Raw genomic sequence first — 14,440 nt, 5'->3', positions numbered from 1 at the left:
GACCCTACTGTCTTCACCACACTACTTCCTGTTTGCAATTCAGTTCAATTTTATTTATATAGCGCTTTTAACAATGGACATTGTCACAAAGCAGCTTTACAGAAATCAAGATATAGATTTAAATTTGGCTCGAATGAGCGAGCCATAGGTGAAGCTGTCTAGGTAAAACTCCGTGAGACAACATGAGGAGAAAACCTTGAGAGGAGCCAGATTGCTAGTTACTTGAAAATGAGATGATTTAGCTAGTAAACAATGTAGCTTTAGCTTTTTTACAGAGAATGTACAGACATAGGAACATCAGAAACAAGACAAAACTGACAGGAATATGAACATTTTCCTCAGACGTGTTGTTTAATTACTAAGAAAACACTTCATATGACTACAATTACATTGTAATTACACTTAGCATTGACCGCTAACCGAACTTCTGCATGTTCCTCCATATTGAGAAACACTCAATCACAACCTTTGTTCTCAGAGCTCTCTAGTGCAGTCAAGTGAAAGACAAAGAGGCTGCTAATGACATAAAAATGAGGTGAATTAGCTAGTGAATATATAGCTTAAGTGTTTTTACAGACAACGTACAGACTTAAGAACATTAGAAACAAGACAAAACTGTCAGAAATATGAACATTTTCCTCAGATATGTTGGTTATTTAATAAAAAAAAACACTCCATATGGCTGCAATTACATTGCAATTGCACTTAGCATTGACCTCTAACTGAACTTCCTCATTTTCCACCATACTGAGAATCACAACTTGTCTACTCAGAGCTGTCTAGTGCATTCAAGTAAAAGACTTAGGCTGCTAATTAACTGGGAAAGGAGGCTAGTAGTTTAGCTACGTACGTAGATAAGTCTTTTTACATGCAATGTAAAGACTTAGGAACATCAGAAACAAGACAAAACCAAGAAGAACATAAACATTTTCCTCAGATGTGTTGTTTATTTACTAAGAAAACACTTCATATGGCTGCAATTACATTGTAATTGCATTTAGCATTTATTGCAAACTGAACTTTCAACCATATTGATAAGCATTGAATCACAACCTGTATACTCAGAGGTTATCGACTGCATTTAAATGAAAGACAGAAAGCTCATAATTGCCTGGAAATGAGGTTAGCTTGGTAGCTTTAGCTAGTGAGTATCTAGCCATAGAGTCTTTTCGGACAATGTAAAGATGTAAGAACATTGGAAACAAGATTAAAATGAACATTTTCCTCAGATATAATGGTAAGTTTCTGAAAAAAAAGACTGAAGTTATAAGTAAATTACACTTAGCATTGATTGCTAACCCAATTTCTATGGGTTCCACTATATTAACTATTTTAATTATTGCAAACCATCATGATTTTTAAAAGAATTGAGACTTCTGTGGTTACTACAAGACTGCGTCATTAAAATTAAGTCAATACCGTTATTCACAAACTCAGAGCTCAGAGCTGTGATACAGTGTTGAGATTTCTCAATATGGCGGAAATAACGGACGTTCAATTAGCATCCTTTGCTAAGTGTAGTTACAGTGGTATATTAGTCATATGATAGGTTTTCTTGGTAATTTATCAACACATCTGAGGTAAATGTTGGTATTCCCTACAGGTAGATGTTGTTTCCATCATCATAACACCTTTATATTGTTTAAAAACGAATCTTTAATAGCTACATGCTAACAGGCTAAGTCACTTGTCATAACAAGTGGATTGTGATGTGAGGGATCTTGATCTACAGATATAGAACAGTACAGGTGCAGAAATCCTGCATGTCTTGAGTCTTTTGTGTGTGTGTGTGAGTGTGTGTGTGTGTGTGTGTGTGTGTGTGTACATTCTAATCACAAGAGGGAGGTTTCTACAACAGGTGCTGCCACTGCTTTTAACTCTCGCTCTTTCTCTTTCTTCCGTTTCTGATGTCCTCACACCTGTTGTGGTATGAGGGTCCTTAAAACAGGCAATCCTGTGTGTGTGTGTGTGTGTGTGTGCACGTGTGTGTGTGTGTGTGCGCGCACATGTGTGTGTGTGTGTGTGTATGTGTGAGGGGAAGGATGTTTAATAGCTACTTTAATTCAAGGGTCCCGTCATTGTCTCTCTCTCTCTCTCTCTCTCTCACACACACACACACACACACACACACACACAGACACACACACACACACACACACACACAGACAGACACACACACACCCCTTTGATCCAGGTAGGTGACCATGCATGAGGCGATTAGCCCACACTGTTCATTTAGCACCTGGGTGAAAAGCAGCCTTGTAAGGGAATTAGCTTGTAAGTGCTAAAGTAAAGAACTTTTACATTTCAGTGGAGGAAGGAAGAAAACAACAAAAGGGAAATGCTAATAATTAACACACTCCTGTAGGCTGAGACAAGTGTGTTAGCGTCGGTGAAGCAAGCATAGCATGACGTGAATTATATTTGTGAATATATGATAATCATTTGTGGGTAGAAAACGGCTACATCAACTCCCTTACAGTAACTTTCTTGAATAAAGTGTAGCTGTAGGAGTAGATTAAAGAGTGTTTACTTTTTTTTTAAACCAATCTTTCTATTGAAAATCACAAAATATTCATAATTTTATTTTTGAGTCAATTTGTAAACCTTTAATTTATTACCATTAGCTGCTAGCTAGGTGAGTTCAGAGCAGTTTTATACTGTTTACTTTCTGTTCAAATGAATGAAATTTTAAGCTAATGTTCATAATATCTGACAAATATGAAGTTCGATAAGACTAGTTTATCGTGATTATCATCACGTAGCTTACGATAGCTATAGCTTAGCTTAACTTTGAACCTGTGATGTCAGCTTTAGCTATGATTTTTTGAAATTGACTTTTTTTTTTAATGTGTGATTGTATGTAATTTGTAATTTACAATCTGGTTATTACCAGGATTCCTATTACAAATGTAAAAAAAATGACTAAAAATATGAATAAGTTTCTCTACTATTATTTATTATCACATTATTTTTAATAAGTGGCATAGTAGATTACATATATACTATTTTTCTATTTATATTTACAGTTCCTCCAGCAATATGCAGAAATATTATGTCTGTATATGTAGAAATATATTAAATCTTCGCAACATGGCTTTGATGTTGACTTGTCGATGTGTCTCAGTGATTAGCAACAGCGGCTAATCAGGCGTCTCTTGTTTTCTCGTATCTTTTACGTCACTTAGCTAGCAAACTGAAAATGTTGTTTGGCCAATTTTTACAGATAAGACGTTTACCTTCTGTATGATATAAAACAAGTTGAATTCTGGAATCTGATTGGTCAGAAGGTGTTGATTAATTTTCTTGAACAGCAGCTCTGACAATAGTGATGTTTGTTCTAATAGTTGTCGTTTCTATAGTAACAGCTCATTCACAGGGACTCGTACAGTGGACTGTGTTGTTATTTAACAAAGAAAAATGTATAGTTGTTGATATGATGAGCTTTTCTGAAAAGGAGGCATTCATGGAGACCTTACCATTTATGGAAGGAGTCTCCAGTGTCAGTGCTTTATAACAGTCAGTTCTAGTTTTCCACCACAGGACAGAAGTCGTTTGTACTTTCTGGTTTCTCGGGAACATAACTTTTTTCTTTCTTATTAACGTCAAGAGAGAAGCTAGCATGTAAGTGATAAGAGGAAGTTGTTGTTTTTCCACAACAAGTAATGAAGTAATGCTCAAAATTTCATCCTACTTTCTTACTGTGACTCGAGACGATATTTTTATGACTAGCTAAGACTTTATTTGACATTTGAAGGTATTTAATTTATACACAGATGGTTTGATGCTAAATATAGGCCTATTATTGATAATAGCAAAACATGGAAGCAAAGTGAACACTAAGTCTAATTTGCTCATCTGAATGCTTGATTATTTCTTCCATATGTCTATCCAGAAACACACACACTCACACACACACACACACACACACACACACTCTTTTCCCAAGTCTGTCTCCACCCAAATGTTTTCCTCCTGTTTGTTCCTCCACGGTCCATTACAGCTTTTTTGTCGATGTTGCCACAGAACTGTTAAGTACCCCTGGCTGCAAACACACACACACACACACACACACACACACACACTCACACCCTCTTTCTTTCTCTCTCTCTCACACACACACACACACACACACACCTCCTCTTCCCCAGTGTCTCGTCTCGCAGCAGCCTGTTGCTATCACTGCCCCATTTGGCCCGTGTGACTGTGAACTCACATTTATGACTTCCTGCATATAGTGTGTGTGAAAGTGTGTGTGAAGATGTGTGTGTGTATGTGTGTGTGTGAGTGAAGAGGAGGATGAGAATGTAAGTCAAAGCAGTTTCCTTTCTGCCTCCTTAATAAGAAAGTTTGTTTGAGCTTGCTGATGTTCACTAATTTTACTCTACATGAAGAAAACCTTCTCGCTTCCACAAAACATTCAGAGGGAAATTGGACGAAATAGGAAGTGTTTGTACAAAAGGGAAATTATGGCTACAACACAAATCCCTCACTATGCACTGCGTGTTCAAAGTCAGCGACTTTAGTCGAAAAGTTAAGTCAATATTTACGCAGGGAAAGACAGTCCTATTCAGATTTCATTTGCGCAGGCACTTAAGTTGATTTTTCCGAGTCCCTCATTCAGATTATTCGGATGACCGGCGTGTAGTTCACGCCTCTGACTTTTGAAATTACCTGATTTTTCTTGAGTAGAAGCCTCCGAGACGGGGTTTTTCTATAGCACCTAGACCACTGCCGTCAAATACAAGCACCTGACTTTAAACCTCGGGAAAAAATTTAGTGATAAAAATGAAATGTGGATTAAAGAAGGAAAGATTTTTTTTTGTAATAGGCTACAATGTAATGTAAAATCAGAAAATTGACAAATAAAAGTATAATATGATAATACTGTATACGAATAAGAAGATAGTGAGCGTTAATAAATACGTCTACTATATTGCCAAACACCGAAAAAAAAAAATTTCATGGAAATTAAGGGCAGAATTGTAAGTTCAACAAAAAGTAAACAGGTAAGTTTCAATGGGTTTATGTTAAATAGAAATACGTGCATATACTAACTTAATTTACTGTAGTAACATGGACATTATATCAATATATTAAAAGCTACATATTTTACTTAAGTGGAAATCCTGCCCTTTATTTTAATACATTGATCCATGAATTTTTTTTCCATGAATATATTGCTGCATGCATAGTTGTAGTAATCAAAGCAATATTTGTTTTCATTTAACAAAATGGCTTTAATCAGCAGTGAATAAAATAGCACTTGATCCGGCACATGCTAATATTTTGCATTTTATTTTTTAATATCGCACCGATAGTTATTATTTTAATATTAATATTAAAATAAAATATTAATCAGACTCCATGAGATACTACATCGAGGTCATGAAATCATAATGTGTGTGTGGGATATTAGGAATTTTATCAAATTTGAATTTAATTTAATTTAATCTAACTTGTTAGCAGTGTTGGCTCTGAAGACATAGATTGAAGATTGAAGACGTACAATACATTTACACATAGCATGAATATATTCACAAATATGTGTCTATTTGTACGAATCACTGTATGTTCATTTAAATAATCCACAGGACATGCTTTATTGTTTGACTGATTGGATCATGGTGTGCACATTTGTGAATAATTATGACCCCCTTCCATACAGTCTCATGGTGCACTTTTCCACTTCCGCTATGACAAATAAAAACCTGCAATGTGAATCCTGTTGTATCAAAGAACGAGGAGGTCTGGTTCCCTTTAGAATCTGCTTTTTGGAGGACCATCATTTATAAACGTAATGTGTTTTGTCATCGTGTGGCATTGCAGATCATTCGTTAGGGCTTGTAGCCGCTTTGAAAAGACACACACGGCCGTGCACACACAAACACAGACACACACAGACACACACACACACACACACACACAGACACACACACACACACACACTGGGAGAATAGATGCATTGTTAACATGACACTGTCACTATTGTGACAGATTACCCCTAAAGTGAGTGTGTGTGTGGGGTAGTTCTGTGTGTATTGTGTGTGTTGTGTGTGTATGTGTGTGTGTGTGTGTGTGTGTTTGGTGGCATCTTAGTGCACAGGGACGGATGTAAGCACATCTGGAAAGTCTTATGTGGTGGCGGCAGGGGTCTCTGGAGCGGTGCCGGTTCCGCAGTGTGTATGCATGTGTGCATATGTGTGTGTGTGTGTGTGTGTGTGTGTGTGTGTGTGTGTAGGAGTGTGTGGGAATTCTCTCAGTTCCCTCTGCAGGAGGGCCGTTTTTCCTGGAGGTTTGCAACCCTGAAAAAACAAGCTGGAGTGTAATGACTTCAGTGTGTGTCTTTAACACAGAGAGAAAGAAAAGAGCAGACACACGGAGCCAGTTGGCATTTCAACACGTCTAATTCAGAAAACAAAAACTTATTCTCTTCTTACGTCTTATTCTTTTCTTTCTTTTTTACTGTCTGTTCTTATTTACTTAGGATTGAAAAAAAGGGACTAAAGAGATAATAGAGAACAAATGTCAGTAATTCATACACTCACAGGAAAAAACAGAAGAAAATAGATTGAATTGTCATTGTAGAATGTCATTGGGGTTCTACACTCAAGCCTTTTCCATTCAACAGAGAGGTATTAACAAATCCGCAGTAAAGTTCTGACTTTATTAAGTACCTGTACTGAAGTTGGTTCCCCTTTTTGCAGGTGAGTCGAACAGGCCCGTGTGGGCGGAGCTAGAATTAATGCATCATAAAATCCTTCTCATAATATCTTTGACTGTTTCTGGAAGTTTCATCACAATTTGATCACATAATTTAAGGTTTCAGATTTGATTTATTCACCCACAGTTATGTTTTCATGTCACTGATATTCATGTTTCCAATGTTAAATTAGGTTTCAGATTCATTATATATGCTCACTACATAGTGTATAACGTACTAGCATTGTAGAACGAGTGTAGTATTTTAGACTGAATGTACAGTACATCAGCGTTTAAGATTCAGCCACAGCTTCTTGTGAGGAAATTTCAAAATTTTCACTCAACATCCGATCTATATTTTAAATTAAGATTAAAGTATTGGCACCCCAGGCTTGGTTTAGTTTGCTTGGTGTCTTTAAAACAACCTTTCTGTGTGTGTGTGTGTGTGTGTGTGTGTGTGTGTGTGTGTGTGTGTTTTGGTGTTCAGCAGTTCACCCTGTAAAAGAGACGAACAACAGCATCACACACATTTTAATGTAGAATAATGTACAATATATACTTTTTTTTTTATTTATGTCAAAGAAAATAAGGTTAAAATTTACCAATCATCTCAAGCATGCCCATAACTTACACGTGAGAGGTATCAGATGCTCACATGCAGAAATTTGAGCAGGAATAGCTCCTGATTTAGATTAATAACTGGTCAGTATTGAACCACACTGATGGTTAATTAAATGACAGGAAATGAGCAGCCATCTTATCTTAAATACCCCAAATATGAAATATTAGCTGGTATATAAAATGAGTTGCTAGTCTATTTGTTATTCTTTACTCACTTAATAAAGTTTGTGTAACAGTAAAAAAATAAATACAATAATAATTATACTAACATTTTAAATATTAATTTAATATATTTAGACTATACTTGGGGTTGTTCCCTGTGCAATTATAATGTTTATGTTTTTTTTTTTAATAAAGCAATAAAATTGAGCAAAAATTCCTCAACACATTAAAATGTTACTCGGTATAACAGATAAATGTCAAAAAAGCATGTTTTAAAACTTTATTTTCTATATTACAAACATGCACAAAGATCAGTTTAAGAATTATAAGAACTTAAGAATGTGAACTTTATTTAAAATACTATTTAATTTTTTTTTTGATTCGTCAGTGTTCATTCTTATATCCGAGTCAATAAAAGTATATTGTTTTATTTTATTTATCTTCTGTTATATTATAGCTTTTTTATACTTTATGACAGTGCAATGTTTATCGTCTTTGAAGAAGACGAGAGAAAAAACTTACACAGAGAGACAGAAAGATTTGTAGATTATAGATAGCAATAAAGATCTATAGTTTATATGAGATATTTACTATAATATAAATGCAGGGAAACTTTAAAGAAAGAAACATATCATGCTAGTAACAAAAAAACTGTCACATCTGTCACAGTGAGACAGGTTCAGAGAGAAAAAAAAAAGATGGATAGTGTGTCAGGTGATATACAGGCGCTGTGAAATCAGCACAATAGCAGAAACACTTGCCTACAATGTGCTCACACACACACACACACACACACACAGAGAGAGACACACACCTTTTATGGAAGTCTGTGCACTTGTTCATTGACGCACAAGTGGATACTTATGGCAGCACATGCACTTGCCTGCTGTGAGCTCTCTCTCTCTCTCTCTCTCTTTCTCTCTCTCTCTCACACACACACATGCACACACACACACACACACACACACACACACACATACAAACACACAAACATGCACAGATGCGCATTTGTGGCACATGTTCAGGTTTGTTGCCGTTCCCCGGGGAGGAAAGGCTCCATATGGCTGAGCTGATTTAGACACACATGTGGCTTTTAAATGCTTCCTCAGTCTCCTTATCCTGCTCGAATCCCTGTGTCCATTTCCCATCATATAACTGTACCCATGAAACTTGGAGGAAAGCAGGTGTTAAACCAACATTATCAACATTGCACATAGAGTTTCATGTAAAATTCACACCAGTTCCGTAGCATAACAACTGCACTCATTCATCATAAAACATGTTCAAACACATGTGTTGAAAAAAAAGAAAAGTGTATGGAGCACGGAGACAAAAGAGATAGGAGACTAATCCTGCATTCGAGTTACTGTGGAAGTGGGACGTTGGTGCTCGGAATGACATGATTTTCAACTTCCGTGTGCTCAAGATACAGTGGGGAAAAAGCATTAATTTTTTTGTTAGCAAATGGCTATCCAGCTAACTGTGATGAGTGATGTATATATTCCTCCTCGAAACAGTGAACTGTGTATAGTCTTTTGATTTAAGCGGATGTCTGTATGTTGATTGATCTCAAGAAAATACTTGTATATACAGTATAACACATGCTGAACTCAGAGGAACCCGGAGCTGAGGAGACCATCCCGAGTAGGAATTCCGAATTCCGTTGAGGGGTATTTTCCTGGTCAGAGGTCAGGAATGACAAGTTATGACCTTTAGTCAGATGTTCTTAGCAGAGATAATGCCATGTGAGGCTTCCAGGTTGGGCTACAGAGACTCATTCAGCCTATCATTGGTAGATTGCAGGTTTGAAACCCGAATGATGCCTTCAGCGATCGATGGCCAGGAGGCCAAAACAGAAAAATTGGCCATTGTGCTCTCTCTCGCTCTTTCTCTCTCTCTCTCTTTCTCTCTCTCTCATAGTGACACAGGGTGACACTAGCCAATCATGGGTGTCTGTGAGCTCATGTATGTGGAAGAGGGCAGATAGCGCTTTCCTCCAAGCATGCATGAGCTTCATGTGTTTCAGAAGAAGCACGTGTTAGTCTTTGATTGGTAACTGTCATGTGATTGGGGAGAGCTGGCTGGTTTGCAGTTGACCAAAAATGAGGGAAAACACTGTAATCAGTTTAATAAATGTTATCTCCTAGGCCTAATATAAATAGTTTCTCTTAGCATTTGTTTTTCCATCCTATTCTACTAGATCCTACCAGTTATTGGTGTTAACCTACAGAATAAATAATGTGTTTATTTAAAAAATGAAATTATGGCCCTGGTAGAATTTAAGTTTGGGGTGTAAAATAATATCCAAAATTTACTTGTAGCTTATTTTAAATGAACAAAAGTTTGTGGACTTGAGCATCAATAGAACAGTGAGTTGTTTTGTTGTAATGGTGGTAGGTGACCCAAACATAGCTAAGGGTGCCAATACTTTAATATTAGGGAACATAGAAGGAAGGTTAAGTTAAAATAACCAAATACAACAATCTGTGCCTTTTCTGTAATTCACTACATACTGTCAGTTCTCCAGGACCATTATTTCATACACTACGTGGTGAGCACATATAGTGAATAGGAAGCCATTTTGGATTTGGCTTAACATGAAAGATGGAGGAATTTACATGGATCATGGGTTAGAAATGTAAAATCAAGCTAACTTTGAGTGACAAAAAAACTTTACTGGGTAATTAAATAAATTAAAAGGAATCCGATACATTAATGTGATAAAATCACAGTGTTCCTCCAAAAGCTGCCAGAAAGAGTATTTCTGGTAGAAAAGCCGTTCCAGCCAGAAACATCATCAAACATCATCAGGATGCTTCTGTTCTCGTCTCTTCTTTTTTGAATCAGCAGAAGAAAATAGAAAAGAAGAGAAGAAGAAGAGTGTGTTATTGTTTTGTCTCTACACACTCAGGTGGGCAGCGGCTCAAGTTACACACTGACAGCTGTACACACACTTCAGCAGACACGGACCAAGCTGCTCACACTCTCTGTCACAGCTCATCGACCTGTGTGTGTGTGTGTGTGTGTGTGTGTGTGTGTGTGTGTAGTTATGATCAAAAATATTTGGTAAATATGAAGAATCTTTATGAAGACAGTGTGGTAGGTTCACTGTGATGACGATGATGATGACAATGATGATGAAGTGTGTATGCATGTGACATAATTATGATTATCCTCTATATCTGTAAACTTCACAGTGATGATGATGATGATGATGAAGTGTGTATCCATGTGACATAATTATGATTATCCTCTATATCTGTAAACTTCACAGTAATGATGATGATGATGATGATGATGATGAAGTGTGTATGCATGTGACATAATTATGATTATCCTCTATATCTGAAAACTTCATAGTGATGATGATGGCAGTGTTGCAGTGTATGTGTGTGTGAGAGAGAGAGAGAGAGAGAGAGAGTAACTTTCCTCTTGCATCTCTATCCTATGTAACCAGAATCTGTGCTGTGAGCTGGGGAACAGGTGTGTGTGTCCACCTGAGTGCACCTTCAGGGCGAAGGCACCTTCTGTCCTCACTCACTCCACCTGGCTCTGCCTTCTGTGCTGGGACACACACACACACACACACACACACACACACTTTCTCTCCATTTCCTTCAGCATCAATCACACAACACAATATTTCTAAATCACAGTTTCTCTCTCTGCAGCTCAGGAGATGGAAAATGGCGAGTTATGCATGGAAGCATTGTTCTATGAACCTCAGATAGACCAGTGAAGAGGATCAGGTGCAAACAGTGATCATGGGAAACGTGTGGCGTTATCAGTCTACAGGACGAAGCCGGAGCAGTAGGAAGACATAAAGCAGAAACTGTGAAAACCAGGAAGTAGAACACAAAGCAGGAACCAGGAAGTAGGACAGGAGGTAAACAGGAGGCGTCTGTGACAGTCGGTGATAAGTGTGCAGGGAATTGACCTATTGTATACGTTAAGTAAGAAGGCATATTGTAAGCAAGCGTGAGTTCTCATGACGATAATAACATGCTCTTAGATGCTCTTAGTGTCTCAAATCACATGCGTAATATTCTAGGTTTTTGAGTGACTTTCTAATAAGGATGTAACCGACTATGAGTACACTACATCACACTCAGGTGCGGACCAAACTAACCGGTCTCAGACCATCTGAGCGAGGTGGTCGAGGTACGGCTCTAGTCGATTCTGGAGCAGTGTGATTGCAGTGAAAAAGCAACTCGATACTGATTCGAACCAAATACAGGAAGTGAACCAAACATGCCAGGCGTTTTGGGCTGTGAGCAACATCTTTCTGTAGAGGTGAGCTGCTAAACTGAGCCGTGAGGTGCAAACTGAGCCAAAGGACAGAGCTAAGTGCTGAGGAAAAGCGATGTGTTCTGGAGATTTGGACTGACCAAAAAAAGAGAAAATAAACAGAGAATATAATACACAAAATCTAGTCCTTCCTACAATTATTCAATATCTAAAATATTGAACTTGGCTCCATGTTCTCTGGGTTGTGGTGATTTTTATGGTATCTACACACACTTGGCAAAGTTTTGTTTCCTTTTTCCGTTGTCGTATTTCTGACCAATGAATGAAGGAGTTTTACACATGCGTTTTACTCAGCCAACGTTTTTTTATTTTGCTTTTTGTTTCTTTGAATTATGTGTAGTGAGAAAATAAACCAAACCAAATAGCAAACAAACCAAAATGATCAATTTTGCTGTCTGATATGAAGCTTGCAGGACAAAGAAAGGCCACATTCGATGACATGAATATGAACTCTCCATGCATTTACATTTACAGCGTTAATTCATTCATCCTTAGTAACCGCCTGGTTCGGATCACAGTGATTTAAATTCAGCTACTTGCTTATTTATATTTTGGGAAATTAAAACCAAATAAATTTATTAGAAAATATCTGAGAGTGGTACAAACAAAAATAATAACTATACAAGGAGGATTAAATATATTCCTGCACACTTCTGAATTTAAATAGAAAAACTCTTCTGATTTAGACCACGCCCACTTCTGGCTTAAAGCCGAATAGAAATACAGATATGAATATTTGGAGTGAAGTGACTTGTGGTGACAGTGAAGTACTAAACAGTGACATTATGTTACACCCCTACTATCAGGTGTAATCATACTGGAAAAATATGAAAGCGGTACGTACAATGAACTGCATTTGCTGAAAAAAAAATAGTAGCATGCTGGAGAGTGGAATTGCATCCCATCATGCAACACAATAAAAAAAAGGGGTGGGGCTTGTTGCAAATTACTGAAGACAATGATCTCTGTCCGTTTCATAAACTGGAAATGAGCTCTACCTTAAAGTGAGTGTTAAACTGGGTGGCCAAAGAATTCCCACAATGCACCGCGAGTGTATCAGTTTTAATGATAATAAATGCAGTAAATAAATATTTAATTCGTTGTCTAATAAAATAAAGAAGATCTTGAAAGAAAATTGTTGAAAAAAAAAAATCATGCAAGTAATGATGTAATATTGATTGAATCAGACAGCTATTTGTCGTTAGCTGCATTTTGTATTAGCATGAAAGTGAGTATTAGCATGAAAGTGAGTATTAGCATGTTTGAGAGATGTTGTCCATGATCTTCGTTTCTTTGGTGAATTAATTAATTTAATTTATTTAATTCATCTTTTACTACTGGTTGATGATGCAAGTAGGACAGGAGGTAAACAGGAGGCGTCTGTGACAGTCGGTGATAAGTGTGCAGGGAATTGACCTATTGTATACGTTAAGTAAGAAGGCATATTGTAAGCAAGCGTGAGTTCTCATGACGATAATAACATGCTCTTAGATGCTCTTAGTGTCTCAAATCACATGCGTAATATTCTAGGTTTTTGAGTGACTTTCTAATAAGGATGTAACCGACTATGAGTACACTACATCACACTCAGGTGCGGACCAAACTAACCGGTCTCAGACCATCTGAGCGAGGTGGTCGAGGTACGGCTCTAGTCGATTCTGGAGCAGTGTGATTGCAGTGAAAAAGCAACTCGATACTGATTCGAACCAAATACAGGAAGTGAACCAAACATGCCAGGCGTTTTGGGCTGTGAGCAACATCTTTCTGTAGAGGTGAGCTGCTAAACTGAGCCGTGAGGTGCAAACTGAGCCAAAGGACAGAGCTAAGTGCTGAGGAAAAGCGATGTGTTCTGGAGATTTGGACTGACCAAAAAAAGAGAAAATAAACAGAGAATATAATACACAAAATCTAGTCCTTCCTACAATTATTCAATATCTAAAATATTGAACTTGGCTCCATGTTCTCTGGGTTGTGGTGATTTTTATGGTATCTACACACACTTGGCAAAGTTTTGTTTCCTTTTTCCGTTGTCGTATTTCTGACCAATGAATGAAGGAGTTTTACACATGCGTTTTACTCAGCCAACGTTTTTTTATTTTGCTTTTTGTTTCTTTGAATTATTAAATTCCAGCTCACAAAATTCAGTTAGATAAATAATTTGAATCTATGAAATACATTTTACTGACAAAAAAAAAGCTATCGTGACTCGGTCTTAACACATTATCAGTGCACGTTGTTCCATGCCTGCAGGATTTATTCATTAGCATGAACTGTTTATTAGCATAAACTTCTGTCATGCGCTAGCATCTGGAACAAATTTAATCCGTTTTCCCAGATTTGGTGCTGCTGGCGAAATAATCAGCCTGAAATCAGGGATGTTTTCATCCATCCATCCACTCGCCACACCAAGCCAAGAATAACACACCGCTAATCCACCGGATCGCGCTGTGGCGGCGGCGGCGTTAGCGATATGGAGCGTGTGTATTAGCGGTGAGCCGTTCATGTGTGTGGTGTGTGTTGTATCAGTTATCTCAAAGGTTCCTGGAGGTTTTGAGAAAAGGAATGTGATATATTGACATAAGTCATGGTAAGGGGACACGTCATAGTCATACACACACACACACACACACACACACACACACGCTTG

The sequence above is a fragment of the Pangasianodon hypophthalmus genome, chromosome 16 (genome assembly GCF_027358585.1).
Source record: "Pangasianodon hypophthalmus isolate fPanHyp1 chromosome 16, fPanHyp1.pri, whole genome shotgun sequence".
Classification (NCBI taxonomy): Eukaryota; Metazoa; Chordata; class Actinopteri; order Siluriformes; family Pangasiidae; genus Pangasianodon; species Pangasianodon hypophthalmus.
The sequence above is the reverse complement of the archived record's forward strand: the minus strand, read 5'-3'. Positions refer to the sequence as shown.